The 8,403-nt window shown below is 45.9% G+C and overlaps 1 pseudogene; it reads right to left on the bottom strand.

Moving 5' to 3' along the window:
• Positions 1–1,189: 1,189 nt before the first annotated feature.
• LOC125532435 lies at positions 1,190–7,890 on the bottom strand (annotated as a pseudogene).
• Positions 7,891–8,403: the final 513 nt, after the last annotated feature.

An 8,403-nucleotide genomic window follows, 5' to 3' on the forward strand; every position in this document is an offset into this window, starting at 1 on the left:
TCGAATTACTTGTTTTAGATTTGTCTAGATACGGATGTATCTAGCACTAAAATGAGTCTAGATACATCGAGTCTAGATACATCCGTATCTAGACAAATCTAAGACAAGTAATTCGGAACGGAGGGAGTAATAAATTGTAATTGGTCATCACGTCAGGCGGAAACATCCACCACTCTGTAATCGTCGCCCTTCTCTACATATACAATGGTTAACAGGCAGATCGAGTCATCGAGACGAGGTCCACTCTGGAGGCACTGTGAGGAGCGAGCCCGTGGAGGAGGGCCATGGACGGTGCCAACTCTCAATGGCACCAGCACAACCGGGCTGCCACCGCTAGTACGTACACACATGGGCCTTCAATAAGTTTCATGTACTCAAGTTTCCAATGTTGTTTTTCTAGTATAGGCCATACGTGTCCTTCTATTGTTGTGCAAGATCCTTGCGTATCATCTTTTGATAGATAGAAATTACTTGTATTGCTCCACTCTATTTTTTTCCCTCCTGCCTCTATGTTCTTGAGTTTCTCCCACCGCTCTGGAGTCTGGACTCCCATTATTTTACCTTAGTTTCTTTATGAAAGCAAAGTTCTTCCTTGAGGAACTGGTTTTAACTATTTTTTAGACTAATTTTTTATGGGAGATGACATATGTCAGGTGCACTAGTATGTGTGACAACTCACAAGCTTGCTTTTAAACCAGTGTATGCAGCATTTCTGGACTTCATTGCCCAAACTGGCCATGCAGATGGTGCAGATGATTGGCAAGAGGATACCTGTGAAATGGTAAAGCATGCGAGATATCTTTATCATCCCGGTTTTGCTAGTTACCAGTCATTTTTTTTCTTTCACCAAGTTTAAGATTGCACTTCACAAATAGTACTCGCAGGTTTTCATACATTTGCTTATTTCTTGTGATTTCCTATGCTTGTAGTAGCTACTTGAAATATGTTGCCCAAGCTAAATTTGTTGATGAGATTGCAGTTGATTCTTCTTTTCCTTCCTTTTTGGCACCCGACCACTCATCATCCCTATATATACAGCTTCTAAACAAAAGATGAATGTGTGCGTGGCCTTTCTTTTCAACAGATTAACCGCTTGAAGGACCAATACTTTGCAGAACTCAGTGACCTGTACAGTCATGTCTCTGGGAATTTGGATTTTGTTGACAACATCATACCGCGTCAAGAGCCATTAGAGCAGTATGATTGGATGAGGAACTTCAAAATTATGCTGGAGGACATATTGCGAGTCCTGCAAATGAACAAGAATAGCATTCAACTCGAACCTGCTTTGAGGGACGAAGTTTGTTAATACGAGAAGCGAATTATCAAAATGCGGATGCTTAAAGTTTACGTGCCTCAACGACCGCTTCTCACACAACAGCTACATCAAGTACAAAAGCTACAACAAAGGTCGGTACAACCACATTTGATACAGTCAGCACAGATGCAACCAAACAATCCACAGCAACATCACCTGATGATGCAGTCAACACAGATGCAACCAAACATTCAGCCGCAACAGATACGGCTTCTGACGCAGTCAACACAGATGCAAGCAAACATTCAACAGCAACAGTTTATGATATCTTCAACAACGATGGCACGAATTCAAGCATGTAGGGAAGCCCGGATGCAACAATTATTTCGGTGTCAACTGTCTCAGATGCGATCAACACAGATGCAACCAAACATTCTTCAGCAACAGTCTCTGATGCAGCAAAACATTCTTCAGCAACAGTCTCTAATGCAGCAAAACATTCAGCATCAACAGTCTCTGATGCAGTCAACACAGTCTTCGATGCAACCAAACATTCAGCAACAACAGTCTTTCATGCAACCAACACAGATGCAAGATTCACAACAACCCATGTTGCCAATGTCATCTCATCGTCAGACTGAGCAGTCCGCAGTTCTAGAGGCAGAGAAAGTGATAATGCTAGAGAAACTGTTCAAAGAACTCTAGTGGATCACTCGTGGCCTTTGTTTATGCCATCCACAAAAAAGGCCTTAGTTGGATAGTTTCCTGGTTCTTTTAAATTATAATTCAATGGACTATCGGGTGTATTAACTTGCATTAATGTTCATGGATTCAGTATGAAGTACTTGAATACTTAAATTTGGCGACGAAAATTGCACAATCAAATAAAATTGGAAAAAGAGCACAACATAAAAGCATCTAAAACAATCAATTCTGTATGTAGTTCGCACAACAAATTCAGACAGGAAAACAAACGTGATATCCGGTTGTTAAAGCACAAAAATAAAAACGACAACATGAGACCGCAAGTCCCAGACTGCGTAAATTTTAGGCTGATAGACTGAAACACGGTGAAATAGGGTGAAGCCACAAGGAAGGATGAGGTGCTCAAACCGAAAGGACGGATAGTTCGCTGCGATTGCTGTGGGAGATGCCGGTCAAAAGATGGTCAGACGGTCCAGCTTGGTCCAGGGGTATCATCTGAGATTAGTTGTAAACTAGGGCCAGCTCCCATGTTGGCGGTGGGTTCCTTTGGAGTAGTGAGCTGTGAGTCGGTGCTGGTTAGCATTGCCACAACTTCAGACATGGCAGGCCGGTCCTCGGGTGATTCCTGCACGCAGAGAAGGCTGATCTGGATGCATCTGGCTAGCCCTGCCAAGAGCTCACCTTCAGGTTCAGCCAGTTTCTGATCAAGGAGCTCCTCGTGCCCATATCGACTCCATGATTCCCAAGCCTGCAAAAAATATTCTCAGTTGTATGGAGTAACGCTCTTCTATATAGTATATGACTATGTTTGGAATGTGTTTTGTGAATTCTGTAGCAAGCTGAACAAAGACTACTCATTTATAGTAAGTGGCGCCCGTTTCAGTGGGAATAAATTAGAAGGACGCATCAGGGAGTTATTTCCCCCCCTCATGACCAGACTTACATGAAGAAGGAACTTTGGCATGCTTCTTCTCCTTCTGCCACTGATTATCTCCAGCAAGACGACTCCGAAGCTATATACATCACACTTGTACGTCAGGGCTTTTTCGGACGAATACTCTGGAGCAACATATCCCCTTCATTTAACACAAAACATGGAGTTAATTTATGTCTACTGGACACAGATATACAGGGAAAAGAACAATCATTTCTAATGTGAATATGAAACATAAGAGAGTTGGAAATATCATTCATACGGTGTCAGTACTACTGTCGGATCTGTCTCCTCTTCAATGAACAGCTTCGCGGTGGTAAAATCTGCTATCTTAGACTCCCACGTGTTACTCAGAAGTATGTTGCCAGGTTTTAGATCCCTATGAATGAATCCCTTGCCATGAAGATATTCAACACCTTTGGCGATCCCATGAATTATTTCCCGTCTTTGAGCCCAATTCAGTGAGGAGACGAGCCCGTTTTGTTCTCCTGCATTTCCAAATAGGTGTGAGGCCAAAAGCATATACAAATAGCTGTGGATTACATTTGTACATATAATGGCAGATTAACATGGCATGCATTGCAACGAGTACCAAAAATATAGCGATCCAAACTTTTATTCTCCATGTACTCATAGACTAGTATCCACTCATTTCCTTCCCGGCACTGGTAGAGGAGCCTCGCAAGATTGACATGCGTGAGCGTGGACATCATTTTCACTTCCCTTTTGAAATCTTCCTTGCCTTTATCAGTAAGACGATCCTGTCTGAGCTTCTTCACAGCAAACTCTCTACCGAATAGCCGCCCCTGGTGATTATACAGTGACATGTTACGATGTAGATTCAGCAGATAATGAAGTATGTCCCGCAAAAAAGAAAGATATACGAAGTATGCAATCTACAACACAAGTCACTTCATATGTACAAGAACAGTTCATACCATGTAGACGTCGCTAAATCCGCCCTTGCCAATGACATTTTCTCCAGAGAAATTTCCTGTGGCCTTTCTTATAATACAAAGGCAAACTGCATGTCCTTCTGGAAATGAATTATACTTGTGAGATCATTTCCTTCCTTCTTCGGAATAGTAAAAGAAAGGAATACGAAAGAGAATAATGTGTTTATATAGTTGAGCTTTTACCTAATAGCCATAATATGAGTTGTCCTATGCTGGTGGAAAACCAGAAAGCAAGGAGAACCAGAATGATGATCAAGGCTACAGATACACCTATGATAATCCAAGTAGGAAACATGGATACAGATGGCCCACCTATTATAAAAAATCAAACATGGAAACTTAAAATTCTCAACTGACAAGCTTATCTTATCAAAAGAAACTGGAAAGACGTAAAATATGTTGCTTCTACCAAAATGATGAATTCCATTGATGAAGCATTTTTTTACTATCATCTCTTCTCACGCCGAGCATTTTTTTACTGTCATCTCTTCTCACGCCGTAACTCAATTCAATTTCCAGGGTGGTATTTCTGAGCTCAGGGACTCATATACACCCACATGAACAGTAAAATCAAGAAATATTAAATAAAAATAATAAAAATGGCAGCCCGGTGCACGTAGCTCCCCCTTGCGCAGGGTCCACGGAAGGGTCCAACCACTTTGAGCTTTTTGTATGCAGCTTTTCCCTACCTTTCTTTAAGATGTTTCCAGTAAAAAATCTCAAAAATTTATACAACAAGCGTGTTGGTGTGTCTTCTAACTGTATGCATTGTTTTGTGAAAAAAGGACGTATGGGGTGATCTCGGCAAAAAAACAAAAATTATAGTGCTTAAACATGTTCTTTCTTAAAACATTTCTGTTTTCTTTAAATATATCACTATTTCCCTTGATTTTACTGTTCATGCGGGTGTATAGCTTAGAAGTGAATTTCCAGTCAATTTCCTTCGAAGACAAAGAGAAAAACATGGATGGCAAGAATGCGTAGATGGATAATCTGTACATACCAAATTCTGATTTGGACAACCTCAGATAGAGATCCTGCTTGCTGTCAATGAGGCGAAGATCAACAATGGCATCCGCCCACATGACACAGCCACTGCGATTGCCGCCGCCTCTGATATCAGCGGCAGCGTAGGCCAAGCATGAGCAGTTGGCATTGCACCTCTCTTCGCATTCCTCCAGCGTAGCGACATCAATATCCACGGTCGCATTCTGCGTGTCAGGAAGCTTCACTCCTGACACCACCTTGAAGCGGTCCGTCGTCTTCCCGCCACGACACTCCAGAACCACGTCGCGCTGGCACCCGCCCGCATACTGCTCATCTGCCACGCCGATGTCGATACGGAGCTGAACCCCGGCATGCAGCCGCAGAACCCGGACAATGCCGCCTCAGGGTTGCAGAGGCCAAATGCCCCGCACTTGCCATAGGCATCGCAGGTGATGTCCCTTGCCCCTCTGCTATTTTTTTTTTCTCGAATACGCACAAGTGTACGTACTATATATATTAAGAAGAAAGAGGGGTAAAGAGCCCTCCACAATGTTGTTACACGGTAATTACATGCACAAGCATTTTCACCTCCATCCTACTTGCTACCATAGCTAATTTGTCCCGCCCGTCCGCCGTTCCACCCGGTTGAAGAAAATAGTTAGGTCGCCTTTGAGCAGTCCCGCTTGTTTCCAATTCCGCCCTTCCTCCACGAAGCGGCGAAGCACATGTGGAATAGATGGAGAAGCACCCTCAAAAACGATTGCATTGCGATGCTTCCAAATCTCCCACATGGCTAAGACACGAAAAGCATTGAGCACTCTCTTGTGTGTCTCATTTGAGTTCTGTGCCGCGCACCAAGCAGCAAGCGTGTCAGTCATCATGGGTATCCAACCGTGTTTGTCCATGTCTTGAAAGATCGCAGCCCAAATCTGCCTGGCAAAGCCATGCCGAATGAAAAGGTGATCGATGCTCTCCTCCTCTTGGTTGCACAACGGGCAACTATCTTGGTGGTCAAGGCCTCTCCTCGCCAGCCGATCAGAGGTCCAGCACCTATTCTGCGTAGCCAGCCACACAAAGAAACGGCAACGTAGCGGCGCCTTAGCTTTCCATGTAAATTCAGCTGTTTGATCCACCTCCCTTCCCCAAAACTTTGCCGCGTAAGCTGATCACGCTGAGTATATGCCGTTTGTCTCCCAGCACCAAACCACATCATCCTGCCTTGTCTGATCCAGCGTTATGCCGGCCACCCTAGTCCACAAAGCGAGGTATTCATGCAATGCCGCGGGGCTGAGCTCAGGGTTCACGTCTCTCGCCCAGGCATTATCATGTAGTGCTGTGGCAACCGAGCAGGTTTTCCTCGTTCGGGGCCGCACGCGGGCATAGATGTTGGGGGCAATATCAGCGACACGGAATCCATCAATCCATCGATCTTCCCAAAACCTTATGCTCTGGCCACTGCCCACAACTGGCCTCATCGCCGAGAGAGCTAATTGACGTGCAGCATGCGGGACTTGGATTTGAAATTCAGCCCAGGGACGATCCTTGTCGAATTGTTGCAGCCACGGCCATCGTGCTTGCAATGCAATATTCAGCCACTGCAGATTTGGGATGCCAAGTCCCCCTGCCCACTTAGGCGAGCAAACTTTTTCCCACGCTACAGCGCAGCTTCCGCCATGCACAGATGCGTCTGCAGCCATAGAAAACCACGGCAGATTTTGTTCAACGCAGCGATTGTTTCTTTGGCAGATCAAGAGCCAGCATTGCGTGCAGCGGCATTGCACATAGGACCGATTGAATCAGCAATAATCTTCCACTCTTGGGCATCTTAGATGCCTTCCATTTCGGCAGCGCACCCGCTAGTTGATCCACAAGATAAGAGAGTTGCACTGCGGACTGTTTTCTGAGGGTGAGGGGCAGCCCCAAATACTTGCAAGGGAAGGCTCCACTAGGGCAGCCAAAGGTCTGTTCCACCATTTCCATCATTTCAGTTGAGCATATGATCGGGAATGCTGCTGTTTTTGCAAGGTTTAACTTGAGCCCCGAGGCTTCTCCGAAAGTTTGAAGCAGCAGCGCACAAGTGCGTAAATCCAGCTCGTTTGGTTTGGTGAAGAAAACCACATCATCGGCGAACATTGAGAGCCGATGCTTCATCCCAGACCGCGCTAGGGGAGCCAGCATGCCCCTCGAAGCCGCAAGCTCGAACATGTGATGTAACGGCTCCATGATCATGATAAATAGCATAGGAGATATTGGGTCGCCCTGCCTCAGCCCGATCTGATTTGAGATTTGTCTTCCTGGCGTCCCATTTACCATGATTCTAGTGGACGAAGTCGCAAGAAGCCCACAGATCCAGTCCACCCAATGAGCGCCAAAACCCATGTAGTAAGCACTTCCACCAAGAATGGCCATTGCACTGAATCGGAAGCCTTTGAGATATCTAGTTTGAGCATAACTGCCAGTTCCCGAAGGGCATGGAGACGCCGCACAGTGCATTGAACTAGCATGAAGTTGTCTTGAATTGATCGTCCCTTGACGAAAGCACTTTGGTGATTTCCTACGAGGAGCGGTAGCTTGGCGGCGAGACGTGAAGCCAAGACTTTGTCGAAGATTTTGATCACCCCATGCACCAAACTAACTGGCCTAAAATCCTTGATATCCACATCTCCTTCCTTCTTTGGCAGAAGGGTCACAATTGCCTTGTTGAGCACTGCCAAACCTCTCATGTCCGCCTGGTGAAAAGTTTCAAAAGCCCGCATGAAATCCTGACGAATAATACTCCAGCACGCAGCATAAAACCGGCCCGTGAATCCGTCCGGCCCCGGCGCTTTGTCGAGCGGCATAGACTTCACAATCTTCTCCACCTCGTCCTCGGTGAATGGGGTTTCCAGGTGCGCCAAGCTTCGTGATGGCAGGTGAATGCTGGCCAGGTCTAGGGCATGTTCTCGCTCCGGCGCCTCCCTAAACACAGATGAGAAATAATCATCGACCTCGTTGGCGATCTCGTCCTGCCCAGTGGCCAGTTTGTCCCCATGCCGAATCGCCGTCAGCATGTTCCTCCTCTGCCTATGGCACGCGCTTTGGTGAAAAAAGCTCGTATTTGCATCTCCCTCGCGGAGGACGAGGATTCGCGACCTTTGCCACGCAATGGTACGCTCCAGCGAGCACAAACCCAGTAACTTCCTTTTGAGCAGCTTCCGTAGAGTATACTCCTACTCAGTCAGTGCCCTTGATTCCATTGCCTTGTCCAGTCGGAAAATCACCTCCATGGCTATACCAATCTGTAGCTTAACGTTTCCAATCCAACGATCACTCCACTTTTTCAGACGCTTCGTCGTTGCCCTTAGCTTTGCATCAAGCACCACATACGGGTTTCCCTCACTTGAAACCGAGCTCCACTCCTCCTCCACCGTTTGCATGAAACCCTCTGCCTTGGTCCAAAAAGATTCAAACTTGAATCGCCGTCCCATGCACAAGTCGGCATTTAGATCCAAAAGAAGCGGGCAGTGATCCGACACGGCCGAACCTAGCGCAGTAAGCTGGCAAGTTGGGTAACAATCCTCCCA

This window comes from Triticum urartu, unplaced genomic scaffold (genome assembly GCF_003073215.2).
Source record: "Triticum urartu cultivar G1812 unplaced genomic scaffold, Tu2.1 TuUngrouped_contig_9925, whole genome shotgun sequence".
Taxonomy (NCBI): domain Eukaryota; kingdom Viridiplantae; phylum Streptophyta; class Magnoliopsida; order Poales; family Poaceae; genus Triticum; species Triticum urartu.